The sequence below is a fragment of the Hyla sarda genome, chromosome 8, assembly GCF_029499605.1.
Source record: "Hyla sarda isolate aHylSar1 chromosome 8, aHylSar1.hap1, whole genome shotgun sequence".
Taxonomy (NCBI): domain Eukaryota; kingdom Metazoa; phylum Chordata; class Amphibia; order Anura; family Hylidae; genus Hyla; species Hyla sarda.
The window spans coordinates 130,663,346-130,690,230 of NC_079196.1; the positions used below are offsets into that span (position 1 = coordinate 130,663,346).

Here is a 26,885-nt window from a genome sequence, read left to right on the forward strand (position 1 = left end):
ACCCCTGCCCCTAAAGGATGAATCAGACTGTCTAGGGACAACAGAAGACGCTTTCTTTTTATCAGAGGCCTTAAGGAGGATGTCGTCTAACAGAAGCCCAAAGAGAAGGTCACCTACACAAGGGATAGCACAGAGTTTTGATTTAGATGTGACATCCCCTTTCCAAGATCTAAGCCAGATTGCTCTCCTGGCTGAAATTTGATAATGCTGCAGACCTAGCAGAGGATCTAACAAGATCCACATCTGAATCTGCTAGGAAGTCAGCAGCCTTGGAGATTACAGGAAAGGAATCTAAAATTTCCTGTCTAGGGGTTTTATTCTCTATATGGGATTTAACCCCTTAACGACAATGGACGTAAATGTACGTCCTGGCTTGGCGGGACTTCCTGCACAGGACGTATATTTACGTCCTGTGTATGACCGCGAGCATCGGAACGGTCATACACGGCAGGTTCCGGCTGCTAGTAGCCACGGCATCAGATCACGGCATCTGCGGCAGTGCGGCACTTTGAATGGATGATCGGATCGCCCACAGCGCAGCCGCCGCGATCCGATCATCCAGCATGGCAACCGGAGGTCCCCTCACCTTGCTCCGGCCATCTCCAGGGGTCTTCTGCTCTGGTCTGAGATCGAGCAGACCAGAGCAGAAGATCACCGATAATACTGAGCAGTGCTATGTCCTATACATAGCACTGAACAGTATTAGCAATCAAAGGATTGCTATAGATAGTCCCCTATGGGGACATAAAAAGTGTAAGATAAAAGTTGAAAATGTAAACATAAAAAGTAAAAAAAAAGTGAAAAATCTCCCAATTAAAATGAAAATTGTCAGTTTTTCCCATTTTACCCCCAAAAAGCGTAATTTTTTTAATAAACATATTTGGTATTGCCGCATGCGTAAATGTCCGTACTATCAAAATATAATGTTAATCATCCCGTACGGTAATGGCGTAAACGTAAAAAATAAAAAAAAAGTTAAAAAATGCTGCTTTTTTGTCACATTTTATAAAAAAAAATTATAAAAAATTATCTAAAAGTTTTATATAGCAAATGTGGTATCGATAAAAAGTACAGATGACGGCGCAAAAAAATGAGCCCTCATATGGAAAAATATATATGGAAAAATATATATGGAAAAATGAAAAAGTTATAGGTTGTCAAAATATGTCAATTTTAGATTACTGATTTTGTACAAAAAGTTTTAGATTTTTTTTCCTGGATAACCCCTTTAAGGCCATTTTTCAATTATTGGAAACAGGTCAAATGGAGGAAGGTAAATGGGGAAAAAAATTTGTTAAAAGTTTGGTTAAAACATGGAAATTATTTAAATGGATATAGAAGGGATGATGGATATTGCTCAGCTGTGGGATAATTTTAACTTAAAGGAGGTGAATAAACTAGACAGACTGAGTTTGTTCATAAAGGTAGGATGTATAAGTATTAAATAGGTGTGGAGTAGAGGCATTTTCAGGGAATGGCAAGATCTGTAAACTGAATTAAATCTAAAAGATGGGGATTGGTTGGAATATATTAGTTTAACCCATTCCCGCAGAATGACTTATATAAACGTCATGATGTGCAGGTAGTTCGCGCATCATGACGTTTATATAAGTCATTCAGTTAACCTGGCGATGCGCGGCATCGCACAGGTTAACTGGCAGAAGTCACACTGTTACCAGTGGGGGACAACTTCTGCAAGCCACCCAGGACCATCTGTGGTCAGCAATCACTGTGATTGGTCCCTGTGGACAGGAAAGAACAGGAAGGTGTGTGTATAAGGTAGGGTGAGGCCAAGGCCGGGGGGGGGGGGGGGGGAATAGGGACAGACCCAAAAGCTAGGCATGTGCAACAAGGATTCCCTATAGGTACCTAGATGATAGAGTAGGCAGGTGGTGGTGTCGGCTTCTTGGCATGAAAGCTAGCCCAATAAGACCTCCATGGTTCCCAAATACTTAAGAATTGGGAAATGCGCCCTTTTCCTATCGCCCAGATTTCCTCTATGTTGCAAATGTGGTTGAGAGTATTGTATAGTTCATCTAACATAGGTGAGGATGGTGATTTCCAATGGCAATCACCAGCTTAGCCAAAACTAGGATTTTACACACTAAGCATCTAAGAGGAGGTGGGAAGCGGTCCAACCCCACAACAAGTAGGGCTAAATTCGGGGATAATACAATCGGGAGATGAGTTACCTTCCCAAGGAGAGTCTCCATCCCCCTCCAATAGGCCAAGAGGCTGGGGCACCCCCACAGAATATAGAGAAGTGTTCCTTTTTGAGAGCAGCCCCTCCAGCACGTGTCTGTACATGAGGGGAACATCAGCTGTAACCAAGTCGGTGAATAGTACCATCTAAGGTGCGTTTTCGTAATTGCTTCTATGTGTGATATGTTCTGAAGGGACTTTTTTTTTATATTTGTAGGCCATAACCCATTAAGGTGGGGTGATAACCATGTGTAGATTGAGTTCCCACGCTTTCATCGCATGGGTGAGTGTAAGATCATCATGGTAAGCAAGCTCAGAGTATATGGACCGTAAGCCTGGGCGTCTTACGGAGAAAAAATTAAACAGTGTTGTGTTGAGGTGTGGGGGGTTACAACTCTGTAAAAAGTGTTTTATTCTTAGATGTGAGAATAAAAGACTGGGAGGTAAGGCAAACCTACGCTGTAGGACCGGGAATGGTAGGAGGACACCACCATCATATAGTAGGGCAAGGGAATCAATACTGCATTGAAGCCACTTTTTGAGGTTTAACTCTGGCATTGCTAGTTGTAGAATCGATGGTGGCGCATGCAATCTACATGTAGTGGAGTGAGTAGTGCTCAGTTAGTGGCATCTCTCCCAACATCTAAGTCCCGCAAGTGATTTGGGGGACAAGGTAGTAGGGGCAGGGATGTCCCATGCATATAAAAACAGTAAGGCTCTAGGAGGAACCCCTCTTGCGTAAAACTGCTCTATCTGAACCATGAAGTATTCAGGTCAGTGTCCCACAAGGGACGCAATAGGGAGACCAAGGTTGCCAAATAGTGTCTGTGAGCGTCAGGGATCCTCAAACCACCCACCGTCTTATGTTTAGTCACGACCGAATAGGGGACCCGAGGTCTGGAGCCTGCCCAAATATAAGATGTAATCAGAGATCTAGTCCTTGAAAAAAAAAAGGAGAGGGGAACAGATATGGGCAGAGTGCGGAATAGGTATAATAGTTTCGGTAATGTTCTCATTTTGAAGGCTGCTACCCTTCCTAGCCAGGACACCTCCGCTTTGCCGAATGCAGTTAGATCTGTTTGCAAGGAGTGGAGATTTGGGAAGTAATTATAGTGGGGATCAAAAGTTTGGGCACCCCCTGGTAAAAATTTGAATTAATGTGCATAAAGAAGCCAAGGAAAGATGGAAAAATTGGCCCAGGCGGTACAGGCATCCACAGAAATATCCGAAATACACATAGACCATCAGGAACACGTCATATCCCTATAGGCTGACTACATTCTCCTGACGCCTCTCCCATCCTGACAGATCCCTCCCAGCAGTTCTGACCCTATTGGAATCCTTTGGGAATGCATCATACTACAAATTGAATAAACAAAAATCACAGGTCCTCCCCTTTCAGCTGCCCCCTCCTTCCCTTATGTCCCTTAACTCCTTGGGGATGGAGCCCATTATAACCCTAGGTACGGGAGCATTTTTTGCAATTCTGACCACTGTCACTTTAAGCATTAATAACTCTGGGATGCTTTTACCTTTCATTCTGATTACGAGATAGTTTTTTCGTGACATATTCTACTTCATGTTAGTGGTAAATTTTTGTCAATACTTGCATCTTTCTTGGTGAAAAATTCCAAAATTTCATGAAAGAATAGAACATTTAGCATTTTTCTAACTTTGAAGTTCTCAGCTTGTAAGGAAAACAGACATTCCAAATAAATGATATATTGATTCACAAATACAATATGTCTACTTTATATTTGCATCATAAAGTTGACATGTTTTTACTTTTGGAAGACATCAGACGGCTTCAAATTCAGCAGCAATTTTCCAATTTTTCACAACATTTTCAAAATCTGAATTTTTAAGGGACCAGTTCAGTTTTGAAGTGGATTTAAAGGGCCTTCATATTAGAAATACCCATAAATCACCCCATTATAAAAACTGCACCCCTCAAAGTATTCAAAATGACAATCAGAAAGTTTATTAACCCTTTAGGTGTTTCACAGGAATAGCAGCAAAGTAAAGGGGAAAATTCAAATTCTTCATTTTTTACACTCGCATGTTCTTGTAGACACAGTTTTTGAATTTTTACAAGGGGTAATAGGAGAAAAAGCCCCCCAAAATTTATAACCCAATTTCTCTCGAGTAAGGAAATACCTCATATGTGTATGTAAAGTGTACGGTGGGCGCTGTAGAGGGCACAGAAGGGAAGGAGCGACAGTTGGATTTTGGAGAGTGAATTTTTCTGAAATGGTTTTTGGGGGGCAAGTCACATTTAGGAAGCCCCTATGGTGCCAGAACAGCAAAAAAAAACACATGGCATAGTATTTTGGAAACTGCACCCCTCAAGGCATGTAACAAGGGGTCCAGTGAGCCTTAACACCCCACAGGTGTTTGACGACTTTTCGTTAAAGTCGGATGTGTAAAGTAAAAAAAATTTTTTTTCACTAAAGTGCATTTTCCCCCCCCAAATTTACAATTTTTACAAAGGGTAATGAGAGAAAATGCCCCCTAAAATTTGTAGTGCAATTTCTCCCAAGTACGGAAATACCCCATATGTGGCCCTAAAACTGTTGCCTTGAAATATGACAGGGCTCTAAAGTGAGAGAGCGCCATGCGCATTTGAGGCCTGAATAAGGAATTTGCAATAGGGGCGGACCCGGTTACCTACAGTAAAACCCTACACCAGTGATTCCCAAACAGGGTGCCTCCAGATTTTGCAAGACTCCCAGCCTGCCAGGACAGTCTATGGCTGTCCGGCAATACTGGGAGTTGTGGTTTTGCAACAGCTGGAGGCTCTGTTTAGGAAACACTGCCGTATGAGACATTTTCATTGTGTAAGGGGGTGTATATATAGTGTTTTACTTTTTATTATTTGTTAGTGTAGAGTAGTGTTTTTATGGTACATTCACACAGGAGGGGGTTCACAGTAAGTTTTCCGCTGGGAGTTTGAGTTGCGGCGGAAAATTTGCTGCAGCTCAAACTTGTAGGAAACCCACTGTAAACTCCCGCCCGTGTGAATGTACCCTGTAGAAACCTTCAGCTGTGGCAAAATGACAACTCCCAGAATGAACTGACAGACCGTACATGCTGGGAGTTGTAGTTTTATAACAGCTGTTGGCACACTGGTGGGGAACCACTGAGTTAGAAAACAGGCTCTAGCTCAGTGATTCCAACCAATGTGCCTCCAGCTGTTGCAAAACTACAACTCCCAGCATGTACGGTCTGTCAGTGCATTCTGGGAGTTGTAGTTTTGCAACAGCTGGAGGCACATGGGTTGGAAACACTGAGTTAGGAAACAGTCTCTAGCTCAGTGTTTCCCAACCAGTGTGCCTACAGCTATGGCAAAACTACAATTCCCAGCACGGCCAGACAGTCAGGGATGCTGGGCGTGTAGTTCTGCAATATCTGGCCCTTCATATGTTGCAGAACTACAACTCCCAGCATGCCTGGACAGTCTGGGCATGCTTGGAGTTGTAGTTATACAACAACTGGGGAAGAACAGTTTGGTTAGTGGTCTCCAAACTGTAGCCCTCCAGATGTTGCAAAACTACAACTCCAAGCATGCCCAGACTGTCCAGGCATGCTGGGAGTTGTAGTTCTGCAACATCTGAAGGGCCAGATATTTCAGAACTACACGCCCAGCATCCCTGACTGTCTGGCCATGCTGGGAGTTGTAGTTTTGCAACATCTGGAGGGCTACAGTTTGGAGACCACTTTATAGTGGTCTCCAAACTGTGCCACTTCAGATGTTGCAAAACTACAACTCCCAGCATGCCCAGACAGTCAGTGCATGCTGAAAGTTGTAGTTTTGCAACATCTGGAGGACCACAGTTTAGAGACCACTATGCAGTGGTCTCCAAACTGTGACCCTCCAGCTGTTGCAAAACTACAACTCCCAGCATGCCCAGGCAGCCTTTGGCTGTGTGGGCATGCTGGGAGTTGTAGTTTTGCAGCTTTTAGAAGGCCACAGAGAAGATCACTTGCCGCGATCTTCACTGTAGCCTTCTGCACGCCGCACTTTCCGGCCGCTCCAACTTCCGCCAATGCCGTCTCCGCCACTGCCGCTGGTCCAGGATGCCTCCACCGGTCCGGGTAAGTCGGACCATGCTCCCCCCTCGCCGCCCATATTCCCCCCGCTCTGCACCGACTTCCGATCAGTGTGCAGAGCGGGGGTAAATGAACTCTAACCCCTCCCCCCACCCCTCTCCTGCCATTGGTGGTCAGCCTCGCTCCTATCCCTTAGGATGGTCGGAGCTGTCTCTGACAGCTCCGATCATGCTTATTTTCCGGGAGATCGGGTCACCAGTGACCCGATTAGCCCGGATCGCGGGCAAATCGCTGGTCTGAATTGACCAATCATTTGCCGCGATCGCTGACATAGGGGTCTCAGGACCCCCCTAGGCATTGCCACGGGATGCCTACTGATAGATATCAGCAGTCATCCCAGTCCGATCACCGCCCGGCGAGCGTCGGTGATCGGAAATGCGGAGGGCGTATGGATACGCCCTTCGTCCTTAAGTGGCGGGACCTGAGGGCGTATGCATACGCCCTCCATCCCCAAGGATGGGCACGTTTCCCACTTGATGGGCAGGCTAAGGGCATTAAATATTTGGGGATTACTCTTACACCCACAGTCACTGCCCTGTATGCAGCTACAGTGGGGATCAAAAGTTTGGGCACTCCCAGGTAAATATGCATGTGCATAAAGAAGCCAAGGAAAGATGGAAAAATCTCCAAAAGGCATCAAATTACAGATTGGACATTCTTATAATATGTCAACAAATGTTAGATTTTATTTCCATAATTTACACTTTCAAAATAACAGAAAACAAAAAATGGCTTCTGCAAAAGTTTGGGCACCCTGCAGAGTTAATATCTTATACTGCCCCCTTTGGCAAGTATCACAGCTTGTAAACGCTTTTCTCGTGATGCAGTCCAATGCTCATAGGCAAGGGCTCTGTGCGGTAACGCACAGTGCAGTCCAACTTCACTCCGTTGACCGAAGAAATGTAGAGCGGCTTGACGAGACGGGTCACCGGGATGCAGAACTTATTCACCAAAGAGGCCAGAATAAAATTTCCAGAAGAACCAGAGTCCAAGAAGGCCGCGGCTGAGAAGGAGGAGTTGGCAGAAGGAGAAATCCGCACGGGCACAGTGAGGCGTTAAATCTTAGAGAGCTGGCGCGTGCGGCCTAGAGAGCGGAGCTGCGCGCGCCAGAACATGACAGCCGGGGACCGGGACGGGTAAGTGACTTGGGATGCGATTCGCGAGCGGGCGCGTCCCGCTATGCGAATCACATCCCCGCTGGCAATGTCAGAGAATGTAGTCAGCGTATAGGGATATGGCGTGTTCCTGATGGTCTATGTGTATTCCGGATATTTCTGTGGATGCCTGTACCGCCTGGGCCAATGGTTCTAATGAAAAAATAAACAGCAATGGGGACAGAGGGCACCCCTGGCGGGTCCCATTTGTGAGGCAAAAAAGGTTGAATAGAGATCCATTTGTGAAAACCTTAGCTGTATAGGGCTTGTAGTGCTTGAACTATCGGACCAACAAAACCCATGGTGGCCAGTACTCTAAAGGTATATACCCTGTGGAGGCGATCAAACGCTTTTTCAGCATCTAGAGCAACCATCAAGGATGGGATATTGCAATAGTTAATGTAAGGAATAAGATTGATGGCCCTACGAGAATTATCAGATGACTGGCGGTTCTTTACAAAGCCCGTCTGGTCTTCCCTGATAAGATGGGGCAACACCTAAGCTAGTCTAGCTGCCAAAATTTTAGCATAAATTTTAACATCACAGTTTAAAAGTGATATAGGGCAAAAATTTTGTGGAATATCAGGGTCTTTCCCGGGCTTTGGTAGAGTAACTATCAGCGCCTGTTGGTTCTCTGAGGGGAGTGAACCCGTGTCCATGGTATCTTGGAAGAAGCGTTGCAGGGGCGGTGTAAGGATGTTAGCAAATGTTTTAAAATATTCATTAGTCAACCTATCCGGGCCTGGAGATTTACCTGAAGGGAGTGTGCGTATACATTTAGAGATTTCCTCCTGGGAAATCGGGGAGTTTAGACTAGCGAGGTGAGCAGGAGATAGGGATGGGAGATCGACCGAGGCCAAAAATGCATTTACACCATCCAAGGACGGCTGAGGAGTACAAGTATCTCTTTCAAGATTATATAGCGATTCATAGTAAGATTTAAATCTGTTAGCTATATCCATCGGATGAGTAAGCTTACTAGACTTATCCACGTTCCAGGGAAACAAGATCTTAGATTTAGCTTGTCGCTTTTTAAAAGGCAAGTAGTTTACCCGCTTTATTAGAATTAGTGTAATAATTTGCTTTGACTTTCCTCAGCCATCTTTCATGGTCCATGAATAGCCTTTCCCGCAACTTGGTCCTCAAGTCAACCAATCTCGCTTTCTGTTCTGGGCTCTGACGGGATTTATTTAGAGATTCTATGGCCTGGATGTCACTTAACAAGTTATTGATATTACTCAACCTAGCCTTATTTCAGTCTGGCTCCCAATTTGATAAAGGTGCCCCAGATAACTGCCTTGTGGGCATTCCACACTGTGGCGGAGGAGGTGTCAGTAGCATCGTTAATATCGAAGTATTCCTGTAGATCTGATTCTAGTGTTTTGGAGTGGGTAGGGTGATGGAGGAGAAATTGGTTAGCGCGCCATAGATATGTGGGGACGACATTAGTGTGTTCTCTGACGGTGATAGTCACTGGCGCATGGTCAGACCACGTGATTGTCTCAATCGTCGAGGAGACCGTGTCTAATAGCAGAGCCTTATCTAAGAGGAAGAAGTCCAACCTGGAGTAACTGTTATGAGCAGCAGAGAAGAAGGTGTAGTCCCTCTCCCTATTATGTTGTGCCCGCTGTACATCATAGAAATCAGCACCATGCAGTATCTTAATAAAATCAGAGGTACCAGAGTGCATTCCCGCGGTACAATCCCACTCCCCATCAATCACAGTGTTAAAATCCCCGCATATCAACACTCTACCCTCTCTATGCCCCTCCACCTTCTTTAAAAGTTTGCGCAAGAAGCTACCCTGTCCTCTATTAGGCTGGAAAAAGAAGAAACAACGAGGAGTGGACACACCTATTCCATCTATGTCTTAATTCACATTAACATTGCCGATACACTTACTTCACCAAGGAGAGCTAGGTCCGTATTGCTCCCCTCGTGCCGGTTCGCTTGTTGATTTCACTCTCGCACAGGTGGCTTCCACTTCTTTTTCTCTTTTTTACTCATATACTGATCAAGATGGTAACTGTGTATTTGTATGGAAGACGAGCACTTCTTAAAGAATACACCATTTATTACATACAATATAATTATACATCTGACGCGTTGCGGAGTTGCCTCCTTCCTCAGGGTTTAATCAATACCAATTCCATCTTGCTTTTTATAAAATACTCATCTCTTTCCACCAGAAATTACATAAAAAACCTACGATAAAATATTTTTACATACCCATAGAAATTATTTAAATATCATACACGTTCCAACATCTCATTAAAAGCTTTGGGCAATAAAGTATCCAGTTTAAATATATAAAAACTTTCCCTTTTACATAGTGTTGAAAATCGTCTTAAACCTTTTTCTACCTTCTCTATTGGAGTGACTGTTAGTAATTCCGGGTCTGCATTATGCGCTACAGCAAAATGTCTGGATACGTTATGTTTTGTATATCTATGCCGGATATTAACCCCTTGGGGACGGAGCCCATTATGACCCTAAGGACGGGAGCATTTTTTGCAAATCTGACCACTGTCACTTTAAGCATTAATAACTCTGGGATGCTTTTACTTATAAATTTGATTCCGAGATTGTTTTTTCGTGACATATTCTACTTTATGTTAGTGGTAAATTTTCGTCGATACTTGCATAATTTCTTGGTGAAAAATTCTAAAATTTTATGAAAAATTAGGAAATTTTGCATTTTTCTAACTTTGAAGCTCTCTGCTGCTAAGGAAAATAGACATTCCAAATAAATCATATATTGATTCACATATACAATATGTCTACTTTATTTCTCCATCATAAAGTTGAAATTTTTTTACTTTTGGGAAACATCAGAGGGCTTCAAAGTTCAGCAGCAATTTTCAAATTTGTCGCTAAATTTTCAAAATCGGAATTTTTCAGGGACCAGTTCATGTTTGAAGTGGATTTGAAGGGTCTTCTGGTTAGAAATACCTCATAAATGACCCCATTATAAAACCTGCACCCCTCAAAGTATTCAAAATTACATTCAGTAAGTGTGTTAACCCTTTAGGTGTTTCACAGGAATAGCAGCAAAGTGGGAAGGAGCAACAATGTGATTTTGGAGAGTGAGTTTTTCTGAAATGGTTTTTGGGGGGCATGTCCCAATTAGGAAGCCCCTATGGTGCCAGGACAGCAAACCCCCCCACATCGCATACTATTATACTATTATAAACTAAACCCCTCAAGGAACGTAACAAGGGGTACGGTGAGCCTTAACACCAACCACAGGTGTTTGACAACTTTTTGTTAAAGTCGGATGTGTAAATGAAAAAAAAAAATGGCACTAAAATACTGGTTTTTCCCCAAATTTCACTTTTTTACAAAGGGTAATAGGAGAAAATGCCCCCCAAAATTTGTAACCCCATTTCTTCTGAGTATGGAAATACCTCATGTTTGGACGTCAAGTGCACTGCGAGCGAACCACAATGCTCAGAAGAGAAGGAGCGCCATTGAGCTTTTAGAGAGATAATTTGTTTGGAATGGAAGTCGGGGGCCATGTGCATTTACAAAGCCCCACGTGGTGCCAGAACCCCCCCACATGTGACCCCATTTTGGAAACTACACCCCTCACAGAATGTAATAAGGGGTACAGGGTACAGTGAGCATTTACACCCTACTGGCGTTTGACAGATCTTTGGAACAGTGGGCTGTGCAAACAAAAAAATAAAATTTTTCATTTTCACTGACCACTGTCCCAAAAATCTGTCAGACACCTGTGGGGCGTAAATGCTCACTGTACCCCTTGTTACATTCCGTGAGGGGTATAGTTTCCAAAATGGGGTAACATGTGGGTATTTATTTTTTGGGGTTTATGTCAGAACCGCTGAAAAATCTGCCACCCCTGTGCAAATCACCAATTTAGGCCTCAAATGTACATAGTGCGCGCTCACTTCTGAGCCTTGTTGTGCATTGGCAGAGCATTTTACGCCCACATATGGGGTATTTCCGTACTCAGGAGAAATTGCGTTACAAATTTTGGGGGTCTTTTTTTCCTTTTACCTCTTGTGAAAATAAAATGTAAAGGGCAACACCAGCATGTTAGTGTAAAAAATTTCTTTTTACACTAACAGGCTGGTGTAGACCCCTACTTTTCCTTTTCATAAGAGGTAAAAGGAGAAAAAGCCCCCAAAAATTTGTAGTCTATGTTAATTGTTCGGCGGGCGCAGTAGAGGGCTCAGAAGGGAAGGAGCGACAAATGGTTTTTGGGGGGCATGTCACCTTTAGGAAGCCCCTATGGTGCCAGAACAGCAAAAAACACCACATGGCATACCATTTTGGAAACTAGACCCCTCGGGGAACATAACAAGGGGTAAAGTAAACCTTTATACCCCACAGGTGATTCACGACTTTTGCATATGTAAAAAAATAAATAAAATTTTTACCTAAAATGCTTGGTTTCACAAAAGTTTTACATTTTTAAAAAGGGTAATAGCAGAAAATACCCCCCAAAATTTGAAGCCCAATTTCTCCCAATTCAGAAAACACCCCATATGTGGGGTGAAAAGTGCTCTGCTGGCGCACTACAGGTCTCAGAAGAGAAGGAGTCACATTTGGCTTTTTGAAAGCAAATTTTGCTTTGGGGGCATGCCGCATTTAGGAAGCCCCTATGGTGCCAGAACAGCAAAAAAAAAAACCACATGGCATACTATTTTGGAAACTAGACCCCTCGGGGAACGTAACAAGGGGTTAAGTGAACCTTAATACCCCACAGGCGTTTCACGACTTTTGCATATGTAAAAAAAATTTTTTTTTTTTACCTAAAATGCTTCTTTTCCCAAAAATGTAACATTTTTAAAAAGGGTAAAAGCAGAAAATACCCCCCACAATTTGTAACACAATTTCTCCCGAGTACGGCGATACCCCATATGTGACCCTAAACTGTTGCCTTGAAATACGACAGGGCTCCAAAGTGAGAGCGCCATGCGCATTTGAGGCCTAAATTAGGGATTGCATAGGGGTGGACATAGGGGAATTCTACGCCAGTGATTCCCAAACAGGGTGCCTCCAGCGGTTGTAAAACTCCCAGCATGCCTGGACAGTCAGTGGCTGTCTGTTAATACTGGGAGTAGTTGTTTTGCAACAGCTGGAGGCTCAGTTTTGGAAACCCGTTTTTCATTTTTATTGGGGAGGGGAGGGGGGCTGTGTAGGGGTATGTGTATATGTAGTGTTTTTTACTTTTTATTTTATTTTGTGGTAGTGTAGTGTTTTTAGGGTACAGTCACACGGGCGGGAGTTCACAGTAGTTTCTCGCTGGCAGTTTGAGCTGCGGCAGAAAATTTGCTGCAGCTCAAACTTGCAGCCCGATACTTACTGTAAACCTCAGCCCATGTGAGTGTACCCTGTACGTTCACATTGGGGGGGGGGGGGATACCTCCAGCTGTTGCAAAACTACAACTACCAGCATGCGCTGACAGACTACATGCTGAGAGTTTTAGTTTTGCAACAGCTGTAGGCACACTGGTTATGTATCACTGAGTTTGTGACCTTACTCAGTGTTTCAAAACCAGTGTGCCTCCAGCTGTTGCAAAACTACAACTCCCAGCATGTACGGTGCATGGTGTAAGGTGACTGCTTGGAGTTGTAGTTTGCAACAGCTGGAGGCACACCGGTCATGAAACACAGAGTTAGGTAAAAAAAAACTGAGTTTCACAACCAGTGTGCCTTCAGCTGTTGCAAAACTATAACTCTCAGCAGTCACCGACAGCCAATGGGCATGCTGGGAGTTGTAGTTATGCAACCAGCAGATGCACCACTACAACTCCCAGCATGCACTTTAGCTGTTTGTGCAAGCTGGGAGTTGTAGTTATACAACAGCTGAAGGTACACTTTTCCATAGAAAAAATGTGCCTCCAGCTGTTGCAAAACCATAAGTCCCAGCATGCCCATAAGGGAATGCTGGGAGTTGTGGTGGTCTGCCTCCTGCTGTTGCATAACTACAGCTCCCAGCTTGCCCTTTTTGCATGCTGGGAGCTGTTGCTAACCAACAGCAGGAGGCTGTCACTCACCTCCTGCTGCTGCTCCGCTTCAGGTCAGTCCCTCGCCATGGCCGTTGCTCCTGGGGCCCTGATCCCAACAGCGACACCGGGGATCGGGGTCCCCAGCACCCGGGGTCTTCTTCCCGTACCCGCTCACGTCTTCCGGAAGAGGGGCGGAGCGGGTGCGGGAGTGACACCCGCAGCAGGCGCCCTGATTGGTCGGCCGGTAAACCGGCCGACGAATCAGGGCGATCGTGAGGTGGCACCAGTGCCACCTCACCCCTGCTGGCTCTGGCTGTTCGGGGCCGTCAGAGATCAGCCAGTAATCAGCCAGTAATTCAGCCAGTAATTCCGGGTCACCGGGTCACTGGAGACCCGATTGACCCGGAATCGCCGCAAATCGCTGGACTGAATTCAGTTCAGCGATCTGCGGCCATCGCCGACATGGGGGGGGGGGGGGGGGCATAATGACACCCCTGGGCGATATGCCAGGATGCCTGCTGAATGATTTCAGCAGGCATCTGGCTCCGGTCCCCAACCGGCTAGCGGTGGGGACCGGAATTCCCACGGGCGTATGGATACGCCCTGCGTCCTTAAGAGGTTAAACAACTAGTCCCCACAACCCCAAATGTAACATACAGACGCTCCAAAAAATTTGAGTATTCTCCTAGCTCCTAGTAGATTTACAGAGGAATCCACCATTAAAAATACTATAACATGTAAATCTAAATATTTTCCGTGCAACAAGAACCGATGTTTATGTTTTCACTGGATTAATAAAACTGATGTGTTCACATCATATCAGACACATTCCACTTTCAAAATAAAGGGCTGTCTCAGTTGTGATACGGATTTTGCAATCTATTTAATTTATTGTGGTTGCAATATGCAATATCTTGGCCGTACGATTCAAACCGTCCGGGCCAGAATGAACAAACACAGATGGAACATAACTTATGGATTCATATTCCACAGCTTGTCATGCCATTTTCTCACTACTCACCAAGAAACACAGAATCATTAAAATTCATTATTTTGGAATCCATTCTATTAAACACACCCAATAGATATAAAAAATTAATTAAAAGAGAATCCTTTTGGATTCACAAGCTCCAAACCTTAACAACATACGGATTTAATGAATGTATAGAGACAGTGAAGTAAGGGAAAATTGTTCCATCTGTGTTTGTTCATATTATATATATCTGCTTTTGTATTTGTTTTCTATTGGTTGTAATATACTAAACTATTTGTAAAGTAAAATCTTGTAGAATACTTTTCTGTATATGTATTCATATATCTAATGTGTATATTTTTTCTTTTTACCTTTGTTCCGTTTGTATATCTTTGTTCCTACCTGTGTTCTGTTCGTCTGTATACACACATTGCGGTTTCGTCCTGGCGCGCCCTTTGATCCCGACATTGTAATTTACTCTGTTGCAATTCTATCGGAGCGTTGCTGCGTGGCCCCAGTGTGGTTGCGGCCGATCCAGGAACTTGGAATATTTTTAAATATTTTTCATCATATTTAATCTACTTTCATCTTGTCGGTCAGTATTCGCACGTTGCGTCCTTGCTGTGCGGAGGCCCGTAATCCGTACGTCACTGATACTGGGGTTTCGGGTGTAGCGTTGCGGGCTGCGCCGTGTGAATCAGACCTGACAACTTGTAAATTTTTTAATTTCCCTGAAGTTCATGGAGTTTTTGGTGATAATATATTGGATGGTTGTTCCTTTCTACACTCCCCCATTCACACTCTGCGGCTTCACTCCGAGATTCAGGATATGATTCCTGGGTCGGGGGAGCGTGGACGCGGTCTGTGCCTCGGGAGGTTATTAAACCTTGGTGAAGCGACTTATTTATATGCAATATATTTTTACTTGTTTTTCATAATTGTAATTGGTGTATCATACTGAATTTTAGACTATTGCATGTTATATGTATGATATTGAGAGCGGTATGTGTTTTATATGTTTTATTTACATTTTTTGTATACAGAAGTTTCTTATGTAATATGAAGGGTTAACTCATGGAGGTATATATATCCCATGAGAACCCAACCTTGTTATGCAGCGAAACGCGTTGCATCCAAATAAAATCCACTTTTATTCCATGCTACAACATCTCCTGGCTCCTTCATCCAGTGCCGACATCTTCTATCTTCACGGTCTATCTCCTAGCTATTTCCTTCTCTTCTGAGCAATGTAGTTCCCCCGCAGAGCATTTTATGTCCTAACATGGGGTATTTCCATACTCAGAAGAGATGGGGTTACAAATTTTGGGGGGCACTTTGTCGTATTATCCCTTGTAAAAAAAAAATATTTGAGGGAAAACTACAATTTTAGTGAAAAAATAAGATAATTTACACATCCAACTTGGACCCCTTGTTACGTGCCTTGAGGGGTGTAGTTTCCAAAATAGTATGCCATGTGTTTTTTTTGCTGTCCTGGCACCATTGGGGCTTCCTAAATGTGACATGCCCCCCAAAAAACCATTTCAGAAAAACTCACTCTCCAAAATCCCACTGTCGCTCCTTCCCTTCTGAGCCCTCTACTGCACCCGCCGAACACTTGACATACACATATGAGGTATTTTCTTACTCGAGAGAAATTGGGTTACACATTTTAGGAAGATTTCTCTCCTTTTACCCCTTGTAAAAATTTGAAAACTGGGTCTACAAGAACATGCCAGTTTAAAAAATGAAGATTTTGAATTTTCTCCTTCAAATTGCTGCTATTCCTGTGAAACACTTAAAGGGTTAACAAACCTTTTCAATGTCATTTTGAATACTTTGAGGGGTGCAGTTTTCATAATGGGGTCATTTATGGGGTATTTCTAATATGACGACCCTTCAAATCCACTTCAAAACAGAACTGGTCCCTGAAAAAATTTTGATTTAGAAAATGTTGTGAAAAATTGCTGCTATACTTTGAAGCCCTCTGATGTCTTCCAAAAGTAAAAACATGTCAACTTCATGATGCAAACATAAAGAAGATATGTTGTATATGTGAATCAATATATAATTTATTTAGAATATTCATTTTCCTTATAAGCAGAGAGCTTATACTACAGCGAGAATTCTTTTCTCTTTGAAACACAGAGCTGTCTGCTGACATCATGAGCACAGTGCTCTCTGCTGACATCTCTGTCCATTTTAGGAAGTGTCCAGGGCAGCATATGTTTGCTATGGGGATTTTCTCCTAGTACTGGACAGTACCTAAAATGGACAGAGATGTCAGCAAAGAGCATTGTGCTCATGATGTCAGCAGACAGCTCTGTGTTTCAAAAAGAAAAGAATTTCCGTTGTAATATTCAGCAGCTAATAAGTACATGAAGGATTAATATTTTTTAATAGAAGTAATTTACAAATCTGTTTGACTTTCTGGCACCAGTTGATTTAAAAAAAAAAGTTTTTCACCGGAGTACCCCTTTAAAGCAAGGCTTTGACTTCCACCTGGGTACTGGGGTTAACTGGTAGTAGACGTGCGGTTGCTGGACTAGGCCTCAGGCCTCCTTCAGAATCACCTCAAAGACAGACTTCACACTTCACCAAACTGTACCACAGCAAGAGACTAGACTGAATTTAATGAGATCCCATTGGCCGGATAAGTTACCTGGTTCACCTTTGCATACTCCCCTAACAACAAGGTTCATGACAACAGATTTCTTAAAGTAACAAGTGCATAGAAAATACCAATACATTAATCATTGCATAGCTTTGTATAATACTGTGAAATATAGAGAGTTCTGAGGAGAGTGGGCCCAAGACGGACATTGAAGTAGCATTTGCCACACAGGATGTGTAGGAGAACAGAAGAGCACGTGATTCAGTACTAGGTCACCACAGGTATTTTTGGTAGCGGAGGCAATTGCAACCCTTGCATCCGGGTCCATCCCTGTGCAAATCCCTAATTTAGGCCTCAAATGCGCATGGCGCTATCTCACTCCGGAGCCCTGACATATTTTAAGGCAACAGTTAAGGGCCACATATGGGGTATTTTCATACTCGGGAGGAATCGTGTTACAATTTTTGGGGGTCTTTTTCTACGTTTACCCCTTATGAAAATGAAAAGTTGGGGGCTACACCAACATGTTAGTGTAAAAAAAATGTATTCTTTAAAAGGAAAAAAAGGCCCACAAAATTTGTAACACAATTTCAAGTACGGAAATACCCCATATGTGAATGCAAAGCAATCTGCGGGCGCACTACAGGGCTCAGGAGTGAGAGCGCACCATGTACATCTGAGGCCTAAATTGGTGATTTGCACAGGGGTGGCCAATAGTAACAGCGGTTCTGCCATAAACTATGTGACCCCATCTTGTAATCTACACCCCTCAAGCAAGGTAATAAGGGGTGCAGTAAGCCTTAATACCCCACGCATTTACGGTAAAGTTGGAAATGAAAATGAAAAATTTAATTTTTTTTCACTAAAATGCTGGTGTTACCCCAAATTTTTCATTTTTACAAAGGGAAATAAGAGAAAAATCCCCTCAAAATCTTTAACCCCATTTCTTCTGAGTATGGAAATACCCCAAATGTGGATGTAAAGTGCTCTGCGGGTGCAATACAATGCTCAGAAGAGAAGAAGCTAAATTAGTTTTTTGGAGAGAGAATTTGGCTGGAATTGAAGGCCATGTGAAGCCCCCATGCTGCCAAAACGGTGAACCCCCCCCCATATGTGACCCCATTTTGGAAACCGACACCCCTCACGGAATGTAATAAGGGGTGCAGTGAGCATTTACACCCCACAGGTGTCTGACAGACTTTTTGAACAGTCGTCCGTGAAAATTATTTTTTTATTTATTTGCACAGCCCACTGTTCCAAAGATCTGGCAAATGCCAGTGAATGCTCACTGCACCCCTTATAACATTCTGTGAGGGTTGTAGTTTCCAAAATGATGTCACATGTGTGTCCGCTGTTCTGGCACCATGGGGGCTTTGTAAACGCACTTGGCCCGCAACTTAAATTCCAGCCAAATTCTCTCTCCAAAAGACCTGTTGTTCCGCCGAGCGCTCCGGGTCCCCGCTCCTCCCCGGAGCGCTCACAGCGTTCTCCTGTTCGCAGCGCCCCGGTCAGACCCGCTGACCGGGTGCGCTGCGATAATGTCTCTAGCCAGATGCGATTCGCGATGCGGGACGCGCCCGCTAGCGGTGCGCATCCCGACCCGCTTACCCGACTCACTCCCCGTCTGTGCTGCCCGGTGTGCGCGGCCCCGCTCCCTAGGGTGCGCGCGCGCCGGTTCTTTGCGATTTAAAGGGCCGGTGCACCACTGATTGGCGCATGGGTTTTAATTAGTGTCTTCACCTGTGCACTTCCCTATATTACCTCACTTCCCCTGCACTGCCTTGCCGGATCTTGTTGCCATTGTGCCAGTGAAAGCGTTCCTTGTGTGTTCCTAGCCTGTGTTCCAGACCTCTTGCCGTTGCCCCTGACTACGATCCTTGCTGCCTGCCCTGACCTTCTGCTACATCCGACCCTGCTCTTGTCTAATCCCTTGTACCGCGCCTATCTCAGCAGTCAGAGAGGTTAAGCCGTTGCCGGTGGATACGACCCGGTTGCTACCGCCGCTGCAAGTCCATCCCGCTTTGCGGCGGGCTCTGGTGAAAACCAGTAGCAACTTAGAACCGGTCCACTGACACGGTCCACGCCAATCCCTCTCTGACACAGAGGATCCACCTCCAGCCTGCCGAATCCTGACACCTGTAGTGCGCCAGTAGAGCCCTTAACATCCACATATGAGGTATTTCCATACTCGGGAGAAATTAGGCTTACATTTTTGGGGCTTTTTTCTCTTATTACCCCATGTGAAAATGAAAAATTTGAGGTAACACCAGCATTTTAGTGTTTAAAAATTTAAATTTTCATCTTTACGGCGCACTGTTCAATAAACCTGTGAGGTGTAAGTACTCACTGTAACCCTTGTAACGGTCCTTGAGGGGTGTAGTTTCCAAAATGGGGTCACATGCGTTGGGTTTCTGCTTTTCTGGCACCATGGGGGCTTTGTAAACCCGCATGGCCCACAACTTCAATTCCAGCCAAATTCTCTCTCCAAAAGCCCAATGGCACTCCTTCTGTTCTGAGACATGTAGTGCGCCCGCAGAGCACTTTGCGTCCACATATGGCATATTTCCATACTGTAAGGTGTTAAGGCTCACTGTACCCCTTGTTACGTTCCTTGAGGGGTGTAGTTTCCCAAATAGTGTGTCGTGTGTTTTTTTTTTTTGCTGTTCTGGCACCCTGGGGAATTTCTAATGCAACATGCCCCCTGAAAACCGAACAGCTAAATTTTCTTTCCAAAAGCCAAATTTTGCTCCTCCCCCTCTGAGCATTGTAGTGCGCGTGCAGAGCACTTTACGTCCACATATGGAGTATTGCCATACTCAGAAGAGTATGGAAATACTTGGGGAGAATTTTGGGGAGCATTTTCTCCTATTACCCCTTGTGAAATGAAAAATTTGGGGTAGCACCAACATTTCAGCTCCAACATTTTCATGTCCCACTTCAACGCAAAGCCGTCAAACACCTGTGAGGTGTTAAGGCTCACTATACCCCTTGTTATGTTCCTTGAGGGGTGTCCCAAATACCATGCCATGTGGAGTTTTTTTTTTTTTTTTTTTTTGCTTTTCTGGCACCATGGGGGCTTCCTAAATGCAACATGGCCCCCAAAAACCATGACAGCAAATTCGCTCTTCAAAATCCCACAGTTGCTCTTTCCCTATTGCGAGCCTGCAGAGCACTTTATGTCAATATATCGGGTATTTCCATAGTAGAGAGAATTTGGGTTGCAAATTTGGGGGTCTTTTCTCCTTATACCACTTGTAAAAATGAAAAAAAAAATGGGGCTACAAGAACATGTTAGTGTAAAAAATGCAGATTTTGATTTTTCTCCTCCACTTTGCTGCTATTCTTGTGAAATATCTAAAGGGTTAACAAACTTTCTGAATGTCATTTTGAATACTTTGAGGGGTGCAGTTTCTATAATGGGGTGATTTATGGGGTATTTCTCACAGGGAGGCCCCTCAAATCCACTTCAAACTTAACTGGTCCCTAAAAAATTTAGCTAAAATTGTTTTGGTGAAAATTTGGAAAATTGCTGCTATACTTTGAAGCCCTCTAATGTCTTCAAAAAGTAAAAACAAGTCAACATTATGATGCCAACAGAAAGTAGACGTATTCTATATTTGAATTAATATATAACTTATTTGATATGTCCATTTTCCTTGCAAGCAGATAGCAAAAGATAGAGAAATGCGAAATTTTCTGAATTTTCATGAAATTTGGGAATTTTTCACCAAGAAATTATGCAAGTATCAACAAAATTTTGCACTAACATAAAGTAGAATATGTCACAAAACAAACTGTCTCAGAATCAGAATGATTAGTAAAAACATCTCGGAGTTATTAATGTATAAAGTGACAGTGGTCAGATTTTTTGCAAAAAAAGGTCTGAGTCCTTAAAGGGGTACTCCGGTTAAAACCTTTTTTCTTTTAAATCAACTGGTGGCAGAAAGTTAAACATATTTGTAAATTACTTCTATTAAAAAATCTTAATCCTTCCTGTACTTATTAGCTGCTGAATACTACAGAGGAAATTATTTTCTTTTTGGAATGCTCTTTGATGACATCACGAGCACAGTTCTCTCTGCTGATGTTATTATAATAATAATAACACTTTACTTATTGTTGTCCATCTGCTATGCATCTGCTATGCATGGTTGCTAAACTGGACAGAGATGTCAGCAGAGAGCACTGTGTTCGTGATGTCATCAGTGTTCCAAAAAGAAAGGAATTTCCTCTGTAGCATTCAGCAGCTAATAAGTACTGGAAGGATTAAGATTTTTTAATAGAAGTAATTTACAAATATGTTTAACTTTCTGCCACCAGTTGATTTAAAAGAAAAAAGGTTTTCAGCGGAGTACCCCTTTAAGGTAAAAATGGGGTTATGGATTAGGCCAATTTTTATTTTTGCATTTTCGTTTTCCTCCTCGCTTTCTAAAAATCATGACTCTTATATTTCCATCCATAGACCCATATGAGGGCTTGTTTTTTGCGTGACCAATTCTGCTTTGTAATGACATCACTCATTTTACCATTAAATGTATGTCGCAGCAAAAAGATATTATTTATGTGGGGAAATTGAAAAGAAAACCGCAAATTAGCAAATTTTGGTTTTGTTTTCTTGCTGTACATTTTATTCTGTAGTTCAATGCAATTAAAAGGATACCCATGGCTATATGCTTTTCTATTATTGCATTGCATTTGCCAAGATCTGTAGTTTTTATCAGTACCACTTTTATTTAACATATATTTAACTTTTTAATTGCTTTTTATAAATTTTAGTTTGGAATAAAATGTGACAAGCAGCAATTTGTGATTTTTTTTCCCTATACACCATTCACTGTATGGGATCTTTTACATTATATTTTGATAGTTCGGACATATATGCACGCAGTGATACCAAATATGTTTAGAATTTTATAAAATAAAATTAAAAAGGGGCCATTTTTACTGGGGAAGGGGCTTTTTCACATTTTTTTTTTAGCTTTAGTTTTTTTTCTCTACAGTTTTTTTTTTTTACACTTTTACAGTCCCCATAGGGGACTATGTATAGCATTCATTAGATTGCATATACTGAACAGTGCTATGCATAGGCATGGCACTGATCAGTATTATCGGCGATCTTCTTCTCTGGTCTGCTTGATTTCAAACCAGAGGAGAAGACCCCGGGATGACGGCCGGAGCAGGTAAATTGAACTCCAGCCGCCATGCTGGATGATCAGATCCCTGAGGCAGCACCACAGGTGATCCCATCAGCCATTTAATCGCCCGCATTGCTGCAGATGCCGTGATCTGTATTGATCACGGCCTCTGAGGGGTTAATGGTGGACATCAGCATGATCGCTCATGTCTGCCATTAATGGTGGGTTCCTGACTGCTAAGAGCAGCCGGGACCTGCCGTGCATGATGCGAGCACCGGTTCTGTGCTCTTGTCATGTACAGGACATAAATGTATGTCTTGGTGCATTGTATGTCTTGGTGAAATTGACCACAGACAATTACAGTGAAAAATAATGTACAGTTATATACAATTACAATGACACAAAATAAGGGTGATTGATAGGTAAGGTCCCATATAATCAATTTTTCTGATTCAGTAGCACATTAGTTATGACATCTCACACATGCTCATTGTATAGAATGTTTCACATGTATATATAATATCTGATGATTACTACCAGGAGGTAGTCGAGGCAAGCAATTATAAAGGTAAATTTCCAACAGACAAATAAAAATATTCTAGTACAGAGATCACATCCGCATCCAACGTGTTGAATGACTCAAGAAAGTCACAGGGTAAGAGGAAACCTGTGTACATAGACCTCAATGTTCGTATGTTTGGACATGGTTGCCCGATAGTTAGTCATCTTTGTAGACCTTTATGGTTGTGAGAAATTTAATTCAAACAGAAATGTCATATATTACATAGCCCAGACGTTCATAAAAAGAATATTCTTGGTTAGAAAGAATTCTTAGGTTAATATAATATAATAATCAACAAGTCAGCAGTAGTTTTAGCCATGGTTTAAATAGAGTAGTCAATGTAGTAGTCAGTAAAATTACATAATCTCTTGAGATAAAGGTGACTGGGCACTCTCGGTCCTAGATTTTTCCCCTTCAACGAGGATTTGGAGGAAGTAAAATTAACAAACTTCTCCATTATGGAAGTAAATAGGCAACCGAAATATAGAGGAACTGAGTGTGCCAGTAGATGCGTTCAGAAGCAAGAAATCAGTGAAGTTTCTTTGTATTCCTTGCAGGAGTCCCTTGAAGATGCCAAAGGTCACATGAGTATAATACTAATAACTGATGATATCAAGGCTGGATGGAAACTCTGAGGGCTAGAGGAGCATTTGCAAGACAACAAGAACAAAGTCCCAATATGGGCTGGTTCCACCAACAATGTGGCACAAGCTTACGGATTTATTCAGACTTCGTCCACCAGGAGTAGAAAGCAGGAGTGTTGCCTGTTGGTAGGAGCTCCAGAAAGGCTGGCAGAACAAGAAAACTTGGCATTGGCTGAGAAACAGACATGCTGGCAAGTGGGCAAGAAATATAAGAACAGCGGTCTGTAAATGGAGGTCACAAAACTATGTACTGCAAGGCTAAGTAATGTTGTAGTGTAATGGAGCCCAGCAGTTCAGAAAAGAGTCAATAGGTGGCAGCAGAGTATTACAATTATAGTACTAACTAGAGCTGTATGGTATGTCCTGAAGTGGGTGCGTTCACACGGAGTAATTCAAGAGGAATTTACTCGAGTAATCCCTCTTGAATTCTCCGCTCCAAATTAATGCACGTCCCCTCTGCCCATTGACTTTATGTTATTTCTGCTGTCCTGTTCACACTGCGGAAATTCTGCTAGCAGAATTCCGACGCTGAATTCCGTTCCGCTTGAAGAAAGAGCATGTTCATTCTTCAAGTGGAATCCGCTAGCAGAAATCAATTGAAGTCAATGGTAAAAAAAAATTCCGCCCGACATCGTTTTCGTGCGGAATTCACGCGCAATTCGCTGGCAATTTGCGTGAAATTCGAGCGCAATTTGTGCGGAAATGGCTGAAAAACCCTTCACTTTTTTCTCTCCCATGTCCATGCGCAATTCCGTGTGTATTTCTGTGTGCAATTCTGCGCAAATTGCGCGCGAATTGCGCATGAATTTCCCGCAAATTTCATGCAAAAATACAATTATTTTTTTCGCCCGTAAATTTTTCAGAGTGAATTACTCTTCATTTACTCCGTGTGAACGCACCCTAACAGTGTCCAAATGCATAATGTCTCCTCAATGAACAAAATATAGGCTCACCACCCCTCTAGTGCAGGAAAGTCCTGTGGGCCACCAGTCACAATATGAAGGAGCCGAGAGAAGGCAGGAGAGGGAGAAACACTGGGTTTATTGAGGAAGAGCCCCTGGTAGTCAGAAGTTTTGCTACCACAGTGAGGAAGGTCCCAGATGTCTGCAGCGGACCTTGATGATTCACAGTAGGGCTCGGCAGGTGAACATGGCGATGTAGGGGTGGCCGTGGCTTCACTGTAGGAGATAGGCCAACAGAAAATATAATTAGGAGACCAAGAGACCCCACAATCTAGTGTTGGGGAGATGGCTAGGGGTAGAAAGATCACAATGTGCCAAAAAAAAGTGTCTGTGCCAGAGAGCTCATTCTGCATCATTGGCTGCCAGGCTCTACCCATAATTTTATTTTATATTAGTAAATGACCTATACAACAGGGGCAAATAAAACAAAGCTCTGTAGTTCACATCCTGTTCCTTCATTTTTGAAGGTGTGTAACACTAAGTAGTTCTTAATAATCCTAATAAACAAATGAATACCTCAAAGTCAAGCTACTTAAAAGATAAATGAAAGATTTATTGCAGTATAAAAGTAGAAAATATAAGGTAAAGGTTTACAGCAGGAAGTATAGAGTTCCAGGAACCAGCAAAGACAGATGAAAAACTCAGATGAATATGACCATCCTAGCATTACAATATATCAGAAGACACAGGAGAATAGGCTTTGCTTCAGTCAGATTTGGGAGCAAGTATTGGGTGGGACGGTTCTCCTAGATTATTAATATCAGTTATTTCTGTCCACATATCTATTTCCGTCCACATGTCAATGCTTTGTGCCACCCAGGAAAAAAATTTAATTCTAACCATGTGATACAGGTATCCTACTTGTCTTCACATTATTTTTCCCACAGTACTGGATGTTTGTTGAAGCTGTAAAACTGAAATTGGCACTGTGGTAAACATTTGGTGCTCTTCACGGATAAGGATGGAGATTTATCATTAAATTTAGAGCTCTTTTCTTACATTTGGTGCCTCATGTTATATGGGTAGTGTGTATATTTAAGGGACTGTTAGGAATCGGATAGCTGGATGTGGATCCTCTGTGTCAGCGAGGGATTGGCGTGGACCGCGTCGGTGGACCGGTTCTAGGGTTGCTACTGGTTTTCACCAGAGCCTGCCGCAAAGCGGGATGGTCTTGCTGCGGCGGTAGCAACCAGGTCGTATCCACCGGCAACGGCTCAACCTCGCTGACTGCTGAGAAGGCGTGGGACAGAAGGACTAGGCAGAAGCAAGGTCAGACGTAGCAGAAGGTCGGGGCAGGCGGCAAGGTTCGTAGTCAATGAGGATAGCAGGAGATCTGGAACACAGGCTTTGGACAACACTAAACGCTTTCACTGGCACAAGGCAACAAGATCTGGTAAGGAAGTGCAGGGGAAGTGAGGTAATATGGACAGGGAGCAGGTGGAAGCTAATTAGGCTGATGTTACGCGAGCGATCCGGGGAGGAGCAGGGACCCGGAGCGCTCGGCGTAATAGTACCCCCCCCCCCTTAGGTCTCCCCCTCTTTTTGTCGGGATGTTTCTTCATCCTGGATGAGGCCTGTATGAGGGATTTTTGAGTCTCTTTCCAGATGGTGGAGAAGTCCCGGGAAACCTCATCAACAGCGGGCAAACCAGAAGGCGTGGGAGTGGGGAGGGGGGGAAGAGGGTGAAGCTGGGCACGGGGCAAAGTGTTACCAGGACGGGGGCTATGAGGAGGAGACACAGCATAGTCCTGATAGGTCTTGGGGAGACCAGGTAAAGGAGGAGACACTGAGGTTGGACTGGGAGCAGACGTGAGGCAAACCTCAGTGTCTCCTCCTTTACCTGGTCTCCCCAAGGCCTATCAGGACTATGCTGTGTCTCCTCCTCATAGCCCCCGTCCTGGTAACACTTTGCCCCGTGCCCAACTTCACCCTCTTCCCCCCCTCCCCACTCCCACGCCTTCTGGTTTGCCCGCTGTTGATGAGGTTTCCCGGGACTTCTCCACCATCTGGAAAGAGACTCAAAAATCCCTCATACAGGCCTCATCCCGGATGAAGAAACATCCCGACAAAAAGAGGGGGAGACCTAAGGGAGGGGGTACTGTTAGGATTCGGCTAGCTGGATGTGGATCCTCTGTGTCAGTGAGGGATTGGCGTGGACCGCGTCGGTGGACCGGTTCTAGGGTTGCTACTGGTTTTCACCAGAGCCCGCCGCAAAGCGGGATGGTCTTGCTGCGGCGGTAGGAACCAGGTCGTATCCACCGGCAACGGCTCAACCTCGCTGACTGCTGAGAAGGCGTGGGACAGAAGGACTAGGCAGAGGCAAGGTCAGACGTAGCAGAAGGTCGGGGCAGGCGGCAAGGTTCGTAGTCAATGAGGATAGCAGGAGATCTGGAACACAGGCTTTGGACAACACTAAACGCTTTCACTGGTGCACTGGCCCTTTAAATCTTAGAGAGCTGGCGCGCGCGCGCCCTAAGGAGCGGAGCCACGCGTGCCAGGATGTGACAGCCGGGGACCGGGACAGGTGAGTGACTTGGGATGCGATTCGCGAGCG

At 43.8% G+C, this 26,885-nt stretch overlaps 1 long non-coding RNA gene across 1 annotated transcript in view; it reads left to right on the forward strand.

The window, feature by feature from the left end:
* LOC130284830 (uncharacterized) overlaps positions 1-25,668 on the forward strand; it is a 29,905-nt gene extending 4,237 nt beyond the window's left edge. Inside the window, exons 2-3 of the long non-coding RNA XR_008847155.1 lie at positions 2,420-2,485; positions 23,283-25,668. This is a non-coding gene — a long non-coding RNA (uncharacterized LOC130284830). The remainder of the gene's footprint in view (positions 1-2,419; positions 2,486-23,282) is intronic.
* The last annotated feature ends 1,217 nt before the right edge of the window (positions 25,669-26,885 follow it).